The following is a 12,983-nucleotide window of genomic DNA, read 5'->3' as shown; positions in this document are numbered from 1 at the left end:
AGGTGGCTAGATGGAGTCACTGAAGCAGTCAGCGTGGACTCTGGGGAATGGTGGAGGACAGGAAGGCCTGGAGGAATGTTGTCCATGGGGTCGTCGGACATGACTTCACAACTAGCAGCAACAACAAATCATGATCAGGAACAACCCATGAATGAACAAAAGACCTTGCGAATGCACTTTCATATAATTAGATATGAATATATAACAGTCGTTATTTCATAATAGTTTAGCTTCTTTGTTTCTTCTTATAAAGGCAAATCTTTAACTGGCTACTACACAGGTGGTACAAGTAGAAGACAATATATCGTTTGGGCTTTGATTCTGAGAATTTGCTGCAACATATTAGAACTATGTCAACTATACTAAGGAAAACAGCTAAAGTGCAAAATACAGATTAGATGAGATCTAGTGTCATATAAAACAGCTATATCCTACAGTCATTTTATTTGACTCTCTAGCAAAAATATAGCATTTCTTCTGTCTTCTCTTCTGAGCAAACAAATGGAAGACAACAGGTGTATAAATGTATATATGGCCCCATATGAGATCCATAATAGGACCACAAAATGTATGACTTAGAGTCATTCATTGATTTAATAATTTAATTGCTGCAATGAGATTGATGGACTTTCTACACATCATTTTTTCCAGGGATATCCCCAGTGTGTTATTCCAAGAAGCAATGGAAAAAAAGAAAGATTAAAGATCACATTTCCTTCTATCAATACATGGTAACTTTGTTTATTAAACTATATGGTCTCTGCCTCCTTTTGTACCCTGAAAAACATTCAGATATCACATGTAGCATCCTTATTACTTCTGCAATAATATTTGGGAGACAGAAACAAAATGAATTAGGAAAGAGATTGTCATTAAATCAGTGTTTTGCAGAGCTATTGTGGATACAAGTGGGAATGTCCAAATGGATTTAGATCGGCTTTAAAGACAACTCATAGGGCTTGATAGAAGCAGATTTGGGGGTGGGGTGGGGGGAGTTTATTTCCTCTGTGCACTGAGTCTCACACTAAGAGACTATCAGAGTGAATTGGTGCCCTTTGTACCCCTCCTACAACCCCATCCAGCATGCATGCAATCACACCCTAGCCAAACCATAATGTTTCAGAGAATTCCTTTCCATATGAAATATTCTAAAAGGATGTTTCAAAAAACAAAGAAAAGATCAACTAGGCAGATCAGCATTGGCCTTCGTGGACCCATTTCTTGCTGCTCCCATCACCTGATCATTATGGGGTTGGAGTTAGACTGTGGCCCCATACATTTTTTGAAAGTTAAAAGATGAATATTACAACACTGGAAAGCTACTTGTTCACCTTTTCTAATGGAATGGATTGAACCCTTGCTATGCTTTCAATGTTTGAATGGATGGCGTACAGTTGGATGACCACTTGAAGGGATACATACAAAGACAGTTGTTCCGCCTTTGCTGAAGGTGATGTATAATTGATACATTCACTTTGTTCATGTGTGTATCTCTTTTTCCTTTTTATGATTTTGTTGAAAATCATCATTGTCTTCAAACTGGATCAGAAAACATTGCCCAGAGTGGATTATCCCTGCTTTATATTTGGTAGTAATTTGTTTTAATTCAGCCATGAGCTACCATTTCACTGTGCAAATCATCTTGCAGAAAGCCAGGGCAACAATTAGGTTTTGTTAAATATCCTACGTGGCTTCGCTGCACTGTTTGGTTGCTTTGACTCAAGATAGCCAGGCATAACAAACTCCTCAAAGAGGGAATGTGTTTTTGAAACACTTAAAACACACTTTAAAAGTAATAGTTTGTGTAATATGAGAAACACCAAAACAAAGATGAGCTATTTGTCTATAAAGAAATTAACAAAATATTAACACTTTAAAAATTGCAGAGACAATATTTGGAATCATTTCCTGAAGTTCAACACATCACACATCTTCCATTTATTGTCTTTGGCTCAAAGTCTTTTATTTACACCCACTTCATTAATCTGTCATTACACATACAGCATCTTCAGGGATCAGAGTGCCTAAAAAACCAGTAATAATGTGCCATGGACAAATATGTGCTTCCTCCTTGCACTTCTGATTCAAATTACCAGACATGGATTTAGTCAGAGGCATTAAAAGTTGTTTACTGTTTACATAGTTCTCTTTTGTTTTAAATCCTCCCCAAAAAATTAACTTCAGAAATTTCATTCTTTTTCTGTTAGAAGGAAATCACCATGGTGACATATGCATCATCAAACTGTGAAAGGTTTTTCAGTGAAGTAAAGGCTTTCATTTCAAAAGTGTGTGTGTGGGGTGGGTGGGGGGTATGGTTTAAATGGTTTTCGCAAGAGTGCCCTCTGTAAGCTAACAGGAGCCTCCGCTCAGTTCAAGCCAACAGAAGCCATCCAAGAATTGTGTTTCAATCAGATCCATGTGTCCCCTTCGGGCCTAATACCCCAGGAATAACACACAGCTGCACAGCACGCCCCATTCATCTCAGCACAAACCAGACTTCTGGTCATCACAAGCCAGGGGCATCCTGTGAAGGCGCCCACGGGGGGTTCATTACTAGGATAGACAAATGGTACAATATACCATGAAGGAAACAGCCACATCAGAAGTCCAAAAGGGCATTCCTGGTGTTCCATGTCATGCATTAGCTGCATGAATAATTGCATCTTTTAATACCTGAAAGACAACTAAAGGTCACATTTCATTTACATTACTCATACATGTGTTGTGTATTCATTTCAGGGATTAGCTAACATGGTAATGACATTACCTTTTATTGCTGCTTGTGGGGGAGGTAATAAAATGCCCCAGGGTAACAGCCAATCGTTTTGGTAAGAGGGAGAAAAACTATTTGGCAAAATGTGCTGCTTGCTGTTGTATTTGGCACCCATCCTGCATAAGGCGCTTCTCTCAGTGCCAAATCATTAACAAGTACAGCTATTGCAACACAAATAGTATTTAGTTGTTCTATGATTGGAAAAATATCCTGAAGGAGGAAAAAACTACCAGAAGAAAGCCGATCCAGCAAAAGCCACAAAATTTCATAATTCTCTTTTGATATACTTTGGCATAACTCAAGATGCTGTCTGGGGAATTTTATAATCAGTTTTATAGACTATAGAAACTGCTTTCTCCTTGAAATACGTATGACTTCAAACAGACAAAAAACATATCATCTTAAAATAAGTACCTGGAATATATATATTAAAACAAACAAGTAAACACAGAACTGAGGATCCTTCCCCTTTTTAATGCTACAGGCTACGAAAAAACAGGGAAGGAATGTAGAGAATGTATTATTTTGTATGGTTCTGCATCAGGAAATGTATACCACATTTATGCACTGGAGAATTAGGTGGATTATAGAAGGAAGAACCAAAGTAGGGAAATCCGTGTTCAATTTTGTGCATCCTCTAGGAAGCAGCAGTAGCCCAGTGGAGGAGCACCAGGAGGTCTCAGGCTTGATTTCTGGCATATCCAGGTGGGGCAATGTCAACAGTATGGGGCCAGAAATACCAGCGGTCTGAGCTGGCCTGAGGTGGTCTCTCTGTTGCCCATTCTGCCCTGCAATGAATGTCACTACTTCATTCAGACTCATAGTTTCCCGTTATGACTGCTCATTTCCCTGCCCACCGCCATTGCATTTCTCTCTCCTCTGCTTCGTAATTTGAATCCAAATGTTCTCCCTGCTGGGATGACCCCACTACAGAAAAATGATTTTGGGAGGCAACCACAAATATAAATAAGAGTATTTCATGAGGCTTTTCCTGTTTTCGATGCTGAGCCCTTTGTGTCCTCCCCCAGTCCCCCTGCAAAATATTTGACTAATTCTTGTAGGCACTGTGGCTTACAGTCCAATAATTTCCACAAGAACTGCACAAGCCACAAAGAAGTAAAGCCTATAGCAGCAGCAGCAGCTCTTTGTGGAGTGGCCCACAGATATTTGCTTTTTAGCCTCCCAGATGTTGCTTAGACTCTTTTTATCATCATTAAAGTAAAGGCGAATTGCCATCAACATATCTTACAATTAGCCCCCCAAATGCTTCCTCCCAATTGTGAGCCATTTGGTCACGTCCATCATAAAGTTCCTCTGCATTAACGGGAAACTGAAACCAGGCTAAAGACTGTAAAGAATGCTCATTTTATTGCAATTCAATACCCAAGCAACCTGGCAAGTCGTCAGCATATGGTTGTGTGACTGAGATTTCACACACCTCTACAATAAAGGGGAAGGAAGAGCAAAATACCACACTGCTGCAAGATGGTATTTCAATGCAATCTGTTCCTAAGAGGGGATTAGTTATAACAGTGCAAAGCATCACAGGCTGTGTGCTGCTGATGTTTCGGAATAGATGGCTCTTCCATTTTGAATTGTTTTCCTCTGCCAGATTCACACTTTGTTCTGTTTAGAAGTGCAGTGCAAGACTGCCCTTTGGTGGCCAGACTTTGAACTGATGAAACCTCATCCACCCAAATTAAATTCTTTCAGGAACTGTTAACAAAACAACTTTTTGTCATGCAGTTGCTCATAACTAACAAAATGCATGCACTAATATCCAAACTAAGCCCCTTTGTTTTTCATATGCCCCAATTGTTTCTTGCACCACCTAAATTAAAGCAGGCAAGCAATTCCTCTCACACTCATTTCCTAGAACCATTCTGTCAGATCTAGACTCAACCATACATACAATAGAATATATCTCCTCTTAGTCTAGAACAAACCCATTATAGTTCATTTTTTATCTGTAATAGATTTCCATTTAAGAACAGAAATTTAATACTTGCAGCACAAAAGGAAAATTGTTAAAGGAGAAGCTATACAATTATCTTTTTTCTGGGTTGACCTTTTTCTTAAATCCAGAATTTGAAAACAGTTATACTTTTTCACTCTTTTTAAAATTTATTTATTTAGTATATAGCATATATTGCCAAGTCTACAGTGTTTTACACACATAAGATGTTCTGGAGCCTGCAGTTGATAGTCTGTTATTGTGCCGGTGAAGCATGGGGGCAGAAACTACCTTAGCACCAGTTGGCCAGTGATATTCTTGATGAAGTCAGTTAATCTTGGGCTTTTCTTCGCCAATCCTCCACCAAGCACATCCAGGCAGATCCAGCACCAGTGTTTGCTTTCATCACAAATGAAGCCAGCAGGTTTCCCACTGAAAAGTGGTTTTCCCTATTTATCTACTTGCGAATGATATGTTTTTGAACTGCTCGGTGGGCAGGAGCTAAGGGCGGATGATGGGGCGGTCACGCTGTCCTGTAAGGCTGGCCTCAACCCACGGAGTGCCAGCTGTTTCTGGTCAACAGATCCACCATCATTAAGCTGTTGCACCGCCATGTCTACAGGCTTTTTAAAAATTAGTATCCTTAGAAAATTGTGCATATCAGTTTTGTCCTGCCTACTGCTTTGTAGATATTTCAGCTTACAGCTCCTCTCATTCCTTAAATGCTGGCTAGGGCTGATAGGAGCTGAAGTTCAAAACATTTGGAGGGCAAAAGGCTGGGGACGGTTGCTTTACATTAAAGGAAACAGTGGACCACATACAGGTGGGAGTAAACTGTTGGCAGTTGCAGCCCAGTGGCAGCTGGAGTCACAGTCAAAATTCTGCAGAACCAGTTTTTTTCCTCCCTTTCTGTGACAAATCACTTCCTGGGCAAGTGGCAGCATGGTGTTTCCATCCATTTCTCAGTGTATGGGTTCATCCATTCATCACTGACAGCACCATCTAAACCATCCAGGTCTCTTTCTGCACAGGGTGTCTTACTGTGTTATGGAAACCCTCTAAGTCTGGAAGGCCTGACAGCTCAGGAAAGAGATCCATAAGAAATCAGAGCACAGTTGAAGAGATGATCTGCAAATTCTGTTCATCACAGAAAGGACTGTCTTCTCCTCCCTCCCTCCCTCCTTCCTTCCTTCCTTCCTTCCTTCCATTTTTCTTCTTGGCTTCCTCCTCACTGAGGATGGCACTGCAGTGGGCTCTGAATTGCACTGCTGAGGAGCTCAGGGTGGGGTTGATAAAGGAAGTCCACAGGTCAGAGGTGGCCTGGGAGCCAATGATTCCCCATCCCTGCTGCTTCTGGGATTGGGCCCACTTCTTTCAATATGCAGCATTCCAACCCAAAAGGCTCAAACTCTGAGGGTGAGCAAGGAGAAGATGATTGGGGTGGGATGCATTACTGATACGCATTATTGGAGACAGCTCCTTTTGGAGGCAAAGAGAAGAAAGAGGTTCAGCTTGGGAAAGGGGAGAGGTGTTTTAACAACTGGGGCCTTTTTTTCAGAAAACATACTCAAAGAAATTGTATGGGTGGGCTGAGGGAGAAGCCCCAACCCATTCACAGTCCATCCATACTGAATACAGTCCCTACATACATGCAAACCCTGGTCACAGGCAAAACAACATGTGAGCAGAGACTGTACAAAAGCCCTATGTGTGTGGATATAATGAGTTTTGAGGAGGCAGCATCAAGGTGGCAGGCTTTACTTGGACCTACTTGTGTTTGGTTCTGAAGCAGCCCACCTCTGAATATGTGATATGCCTCTTTTGAACATCTGGAAAGGGAAAAACTGTAGATGGGGTATGACAGAGCTGACTTCTAAGATCTAACCAGTGCTGTAGGATAGAATATTTGTTAGAAATTTTCCCAGCACTATATTTTTCTACAGAAAATGTCTGATTCGAAAGTTCACAAGTACAAATGAGTACATACCAATTGCAAATACAAGATCAGGCAAGCTTGGCTGTTTCATAGTTGCAATGTATGCATATCAGGTGATTAAGCTTAGCAAGGAAAGGGGAGAATGCATGTGTATGTCTCAGAGCTGAAGCAGGACTAATAAACAGCAATGGCAACACTGAAGGTGCCAACAGCCTTAGCAAAAGAGAGTGGGGTTCTGCTGGAAAAGGCAAATGGTTGCTAGTTTATCAGGCACAATTTGGGGTGCTGTTAAAATTAATTAGGGCATAAATCTATGGTGATGCCCACAAGCAGAAATGTGCCAAAGCATCACAAAATCCATCCCTCCAGTGCTCATGGACTTCCTCTCATGCTGGGCCGTCCTGGAAAGCGAGATAAGCTGAAAGGAAGTCTGTGAATGCTCATGGAATAAAGGTTGTTCAACCAGCAGCTTTCTCCTGCATCACATGCAGCTGCACACGGGAAGAGGGACACTTCTTGTGCAGCTCCCAGAGCTCAATTCCTTTCTGCAGTTACCAGAAACTTGGACTCACAGCTTCCCCAGATGGATTCCTTACACAATCCTGCCCATCAGCACCTGAACTCAAAGTATTCAGTACAGACTGGGAGGAAGTGCTGAGCAGATCATTACCTCCCTCTCTCAGCACCCCATATTTCCTGAGACTTTTTCATCTATCGAGCTGGAGTGTCTTGGAAGGCGAGTGAAATAGTCTGGCTGCAGGATAGCTTGCACCCAGGCCCTCATCAATCTCCTCCATGTCCCACCATCCTGAAATGTCCCCTTAGCCAAATGCAGTTCTCTCTGGGCTGGTTGTACTTGTAAGGGATGTGGGGCAAAGCACTGGAACTCCAGTTCCTACCACTAAGCTCAGAGTGTTGTCTTCAGGCCTTGGATCTGGCAATCCAAACTATCCTGTGGCTCTTTATATGTTATCTGAGGAGCAAAGGATTGTTCTTTCCATGGGTCAATGGTTTTCACCACTTTTGTATCTGTTCTCTTCTATTTAAATTAAGCAAGGAAAATATATAATATGGTTTTCAAATTACTACAAGCATTATAATAATATATCTTCATGACAGCGCATTTATATCTCATTAAGTGTTCTTTATTTTCCCCTCAAATATTTCAGGTGAAATGCGTGTGGTGCAGTCAGCAAAAAACAAAATCAGCATGGGATACTTTTTAAAAAGCTTTCTTTTTGAAATCCCAGTAAAACAAACATGCTAAATTAGTCCTCTTTTGGGCATCACAACATTATCCTGTGCAAATTTCCCTGTGCTATTTGAACTGGGAAAATTTCTAGCACATTTTCCAATTTGAAATTTTACAGAAAAGTTGCATCATTTGATCCAACTGCGTTGCTTTTCATGAGTCATCTGAACTTTGTGAGGCACTTTTCTTCCTGATAGTGCAGGCTGCTAACACTGCTATATTAAGTAACATTACTTCACATCATTCCATGCCAGCTTATTACCAAAGGCTGGATTTCAAACAAAGGAAGTGGCAAACATGGCCACCACACGGCTCACAAGATACATTATGTGCATGTAAATGCATCTGGAAAAGAGATTAATTTCCCCCCTTTAATTCTAGAATATGGGAACTATAACAAAGGCCAAGAGAACTGCTGCAAAGATCAGGATCTGACATTTCAATATTAGTTAATTTCTAGGATCAATTTTATCTTGGTAATACTTTTGTAAATTCCATCTCTTTCAAGCTTAGTCATTATTGGAGGGCTTTACATGCTATTTCTAGCAGCTTGCCATTCTATTGTCTCTCTCTCCAAATTAAAAATCAGTAGGCAACAATAGCAACTGGGGCACGTTAACAGAAACAGGCTAAGAAAACAGGACACAGATGCCAGGTTTTCAACAGGTCATGCAGCACCTTCCACAGCTGGAACTAGTACAAAAGAAACACACATGTGGTGATAATGTAGCATTTCACAGAATGATAAGGGCAATAAAAGCAGCTTGAGGTATACACCCTTGAACTATAAGACACCATTTTCAAATTCCAAGATGACCACTCGGGACTGTACAGTATGAATCCTTTCAGGCATTCGCTATTTGAGGAAAATGAAAACAGAGGCATCTCACAGCATTGCGTAGCTGGGGCAGCAAGGAATCAAGGAATTCATTCAGTGTTCTAGTCCTTGCAAAAGCCCCAGGTGATCCAAACAGGGCAATATTGGTCCCTTGCCAACCTCTCCAGCAAAAGAGAGGCGAGCAGAGGCTAAACATTCCAAAAATGTCCATCAATTTATCTTGTGTCAGAGCAGGATGTGCAACCTCATTCAGCAATATGAGGTTAAGCCGCACTTGTGAACACCCCACCACTTCTACTGTAGTGCAAGGAGAGCAGAAGTCTGCTCTTATATTTTATATTGTACTTTTATATTTTGTAAGCCATCCTGAATGGTTGGCAATAGGATGGGATATAAATGCCTGTAATAAATAATTTCAAAGCATCCAACCACCAAAGCTCTCTGGGCTGTGTACAATAGCTCATTAAAATTACAATAGAGAATACCCCATATTAGACTGTATTGAAACATCATAAAAAGTTTGCAATGCAACTTTAAAACCACATTAAAAACAAATATTTTAAAAAATGACAATAACTTGAAGACAGTCTTCAGATCTGTTTAACAAATAGCAGGTCCCAGGAAACTAACTGAATGCCCTGTAGCAGAGACAGAATTTCCTGGTGCCTGGTGGGCCTCATTCTATAAAGGGTGGGCGGGTGGACGGGCGGGCGGGCAGCACTGAACAGGGCTTCCCTTTGTTGCCACCATCCAAGCCTCCCTTGGAGGGGGAAAGTGGAGGCAGGTTGCGAAATTTGATCACAGTGTGCAGCTAGATAAATGTTTGAGAGAGGCATTCTGTCAGGTATCATGGTCTTAAGCCATGTTGGACTTTACAGATTAAAACCAGCACCTTGAATTGGCCTTGGAAGCATGCAGGCAGCCAGTGCAAATGGGTCATGATTGGTATTACTTGATCAGAGTATCTGGTCCTTGTTATTAGTTTGGCTGTCACATTTTGCATAAGCAGCAGCTTCCAAACAGACTTCAAGGGCAGCCCCACCTACAGTGCTTTGCAGTAGTCTAGCTTAGAGCTTACCAGAGCATAGATCACTGAAAGCAGGCAATCTCTGTCCAGACAAAGGCACAGCTGAGCCACCAGTCAAAGCCGCTAGAAGGTACTTGGGAGTGACAAAGATGGCTCAAGGATCACTCCTATACTTGATGCTGAACCAAGCACTGGGCAGAGCTGGGAGAGACTAACTCTCTGCCCACCCACCTAGGTCTCAGTCATGCATGCCAGACTGGTGCACAACAAGGCCTCCAGTGGATGAGGCAGCTAATCTGGCATTTAAAGCAGCATCCAGAGATCTGAGGACAGGTAACCACATTACAGCTCAAGCTCATATTGCGACTGGGAGCAGGGCTGGAGTGTGGCACAGCCATTAATTGCCTGGGCTGCATTCCCCTTCCCTGGCTAGCCCTCCACCCATTTCCATATCCCCCTACCCATCACTACACTTTCCATTTGGTCCCATCCCCCTCTTCCACTGAACAAGAAGAACAAGACTGTGGGGAGCTTTGCCCGTGTGCACCCCCAGAACAGCTATCCCTGAAGAGACAACCCCTCTGGCATTGCCACCCCACAAACTGCTTCCACACCAAGTAGGAGCTGCTCAGCAGAAGGCACTGTGGCTTCTGGAGCATCCCTCGGCAGGGCCTGATCCACCCAGCCCCAGTGCAGCCAGGAGAGAAAGGCAGGCGATATGACTGGGGGCTGGTAACGAGGATAAGCCTGGGAGGAATGAAGGCTGGCCAGATGGTGAAGCCAGCGCTCCCACCCTTGCGGAGAGTCCAGGACTTCTGCTCAAAGTTGCAGCCTCCGTGTCTGATTAACTATCTGAACCCTAAACTGTGCTTAATCTTAACTATGTTCTTAATAGGGCTGAGCATCATCCATAACTATGTTTGTGTTATATCTTGTGTAATTTGATTAATACTGAAATCCTATGCACCCTGACCTGTGAGTAAGTTTCACTGAATTAATTGGGGATTATCTCTGGGTAGACATGTATGGGATTGTACTTTAAAGGATCCTTACCCTGCTTTTCAGCCAAAAAAGGTTCCCAGCTTTCCAGACCAATAAATGACCATACATACAATCTAAAAGATACAATATAAAATGAAAACACAGTGGAATGGAAAGGGATTAAGAAGTAAACAGAGGTGCCCATTTGTAAAAGTACAGTTTAGATATCATTTCTTTCTGAGCACTTTTGTTAAGGGGAGCATGTCACTATCATGCTTAAAATAATCCGCTTCCTAAATGCTGCTTTGCGTTTACCCGGCTGTACGGCTTCCCTCCTCTGGTGAGATGGCACAGCCCTCTGCCTCTGCACTTGAGGAACTGGCCACTTGGATGCTCTCTGCCACAGGGCAAGTTTTAGGCGTTTTGCCCACTGTTGGCATGCTTGTTTCTTAAACACTTGGCAGTGAGGGCAGGTTTCCACCATCACCATCTGCATCTGGGAGACACACGGTGCACAAGGTGCTGCTATGAAAGGCAGGTTGGCGTGTGGGAAGAGGCTTGAGAGCGCACAGCAAAAAAAGCAAGGGTGGAGGTGAAGGCAAAAGCAAACAGGGAAAAAATTCCCCTGAGTCATATGTAGCGATCCGGGAGTGAGATGAAGTAAGGTAGGATAAAACAGGCTTTAGTGGGAAAACTTAATTCTTAATTTTTTTTAATAGGGAGAAAGGAAAGAATGAATGAAGATCAGGAAAAGATGGTAAGTAGGAAAAAACTGATGCAGAAGCTGATGTGGTCAGGTGATGCAGCAACTAGTGTAGTCGGAAAGAAACTGAGGATGTGGGCGGGACCCCCCCCCCCTTTATCCTGGGACCTGGAAGGGGCGGGGGGCTACCACTTCATGATGTTTTGCTATGGAAGTTTCTCTCTGATCCAGGCCTTGCACTATGCAGCAAAGCCCACATGTGTGATGCACAGAGACCACAACAATGAACGTTTGGCAAAAGGAGTGTGTAAATATCATGCTTAAAATAATCCCCTTCATAAGCATTGTTTTTACAGCAAAAACATTCACTAGTGAATTTAATTCAGTGTAGGTAAGCATGTATAGGATTAAGTTTTAATCGAATTGCACAAAATATAAACCAAACAGTTCAGGATTGGCCATGCCTTTTGTGTTTCTAATTCCTTATAATGAACTCTTGTTTTCTTTTTAAATTTAAACTAAAAGAGCTTCTATTATGTCTAAAGAACACAAGGATCTTATTTAGTATATCTAACATTTTGCTTGCTCCAAGTATGTCACACAATACCCGCCCCTCCGTCTCCCCCAAAATAATCTTAGCTAAAAGCAGCACAGGCTATTAAAGTTTCAGCAAGGCATTTCTGCCTAACTGTAATTTTCAGTGTGGACACACTGTGGCGCTTCAAGCTCACAAAACAACACCATACTTTGCCAATTGCACAGCAAGGCAATGTGGAATCTATCAAATGGAGCACTTTACAAATAGGTGGGATATTCAGTGGAATATATCCTCATATGAGCGATTATGAAACCAAGTCTACCAGGATTTTTTTTACATCTACATTAAACAATAATAATATTTAGAGGACAAGGCGTCAGGGAAAGAAGAAATGCTTCTTTTCTTAGCAACCACTGGCTTATCTTTGGGTCCAGCCGCCTCAGCACTTCATTCAGCTGCAGATTCTAGCCCTTCCTCACCTGAGTAAGGATCTCTTTCCACAACTCCTATGGGCTCCTCTGGAGGAACAGTGGGCCCAGTCCTTCCACAAACCATGCACTGAGAGATTTCAGACCCGTATGTCACCTACCATGAATTGATTGATGGTCAGAGTTTGCAGTCGTCAACAGGACAAATCCGAGCCCACTGCACAAGGCAATGCAGAAGGTGACATGGTGGCATTGCTGCCTTCATGCCTGGTTAGCCTAGACTCCTGTTGTTTGCATTTATATCAAGTAGGACTACAGTGCATCTCACTGTGCCTGCAAAGTACACAATGCATATGCAATGCATTTCACACCTGGTTGTGCACAATCCCAATGCCTGGGGATTACTTTTTCCATTTTTAGTAATTTAAAATGGCTGTATCAGCATGTTAACTATGCCTTGCCATTTAACCCATGCTCTGATTACTATTGCCTTTCTCCACCACGCGTGCTCTTTTTCTGTCTGCAAAACAAGATGTCTTTCTCTGAACCTCTG

General features: G+C 42.3%; 1 protein-coding gene across 5 annotated transcripts in view; it reads right to left on the bottom strand.

The window, feature by feature from the left end:
* The window catches only part of DCLK1 (doublecortin like kinase 1), a 317,888-nt gene that overhangs the window by 121,151 nt on the left and 183,754 nt on the right, over positions 1–12,983 (bottom strand). The gene's annotated exons all lie outside the window — the stretch shown is intronic.

The sequence above is a fragment of the Varanus komodoensis genome, unplaced genomic scaffold, assembly GCF_004798865.1.
Source record: "Varanus komodoensis strain SLA01 unplaced genomic scaffold, ASM479886v1 scaffold4, whole genome shotgun sequence".
Classification (NCBI taxonomy): Eukaryota; Metazoa; Chordata; class Lepidosauria; order Squamata; family Varanidae; genus Varanus; species Varanus komodoensis.
This window is presented reverse-complemented; position numbering and strand designations above follow the sequence as displayed.